Source organism: Pundamilia nyererei, unplaced genomic scaffold (assembly GCF_000239375.1).
Source record: "Pundamilia nyererei isolate P.nyererei 1_Seehausen unplaced genomic scaffold, PunNye1.0 scaffold00027, whole genome shotgun sequence".
Lineage (NCBI taxonomy): Eukaryota > Metazoa > Chordata > Actinopteri > Cichliformes > Cichlidae > Pundamilia > Pundamilia nyererei.
The window spans coordinates 2,669,596-2,670,771 of NW_005187428.1; the positions used below are offsets into that span (position 1 = coordinate 2,669,596).

The 1,176-nt window shown below is 47.5% G+C and overlaps 1 protein-coding gene across 10 annotated transcripts in view; it reads left to right on the forward strand.

Annotated features, from left to right (window-relative positions):
- Nucleotides 1-1,176, forward strand: part of LOC102192473 (neuronal cell adhesion molecule-like) — a 74,342-nt gene that overhangs the window by 31,152 nt on the left and 42,014 nt on the right. The gene's annotated exons all lie outside the window — the stretch shown is intronic.

Here is a 1,176-nt window from a genome sequence, read left to right on the forward strand (position 1 = left end):
CGCCCACTGCTGTGAAAGTGGGCGTCAATACTTAAAAATCACAAAATAGCCTCAGTGCCTAAATTGCGCCTGCTGCCTTATTGACACATAATGTGTTATAATGGAAATTGCAGAGGTAGAAAAGTTCCCTAATGGCAGCAGTAAAGTAGCTCTCTTGAGTGTGAGGTCTCTGGATGCATTAGAGTCCAGAGAATTGGCTCTCCGCTAGCACAGTGGTTTTTAAGTGACCCTCCGTAACCTTTGGCTCATCCCCTCATTCTGCCCTGCTGAAAGTGTGCCTGTGATTCAGCAGGGAGTTGATCTAATGCACTGTGAGCTGAGGTGACACGGTGTGATGTGTGTCCACCGCCCAGTGGAGTGTGAAGGAAGGATCCCACCTCGCCCTTGCAGCACGCCGTGCCAAGCGGGGAGGCTGGGAGTTAAGGGACTCTGACAGCTTGGAGCTCATCTGCCTCAGCTGTTGGTGCTATGGTTCTTTTACTTTTGCCATTGGGGGGCGAGGGGGCTCCCCCTCTCTTCCAGTTTATCCATTTATGTTCCCGTTTGAATCTCTCTCTTTGCCTCGACTTTTCTCTCTGTCTGTGTCTGAATTTGTAATTCTTTCTGCTTCATGCTCAGCAATCAGTTATTGTGTTGTGAATGTGTGCTGCAAGCCAGAGAGGATGAGTGTACACTTTTCAATGGCCGCGTCATAGAGGGCAACACCGAGGAGTAGCAGTTTGAAGCACAGCGAGGCGTGAAGTGTGTATTGTGAAGAAACAGCTTTTAGGTCCCAGGCTTTCAATAGAGGCTAGAGAGGTTTCTGTTTACCTCCATGCTGCTGTCTTTCACCGCTTTCAATCACGTGTCCAATCAGAGCGTGTTGTATTAATGTTTTTTTGATAACAAATAGAGGTGAGTAGGAAACAGATCAAAGATCAGAGCTGTGCATCTATCTATCCATCTGTCTGTCTGAATTCAATTCAATTCAATTCAATTTTATTTATATAGCGCTAAATCACAACATAAGTCGCCTCAATGCGCTTCATAGATACAGAGAAAAACCCAACAATCATATGACCCCCTATGAGCAAGCCAAGGCAACAGTGGGAAGGAAAAACTCCCTTTTAACAGGAAGAAACCTCCGGCAGAACCAGGCTCAGGGAGGGGCGGGGCCATCTGCTGCGACCGGTTGGG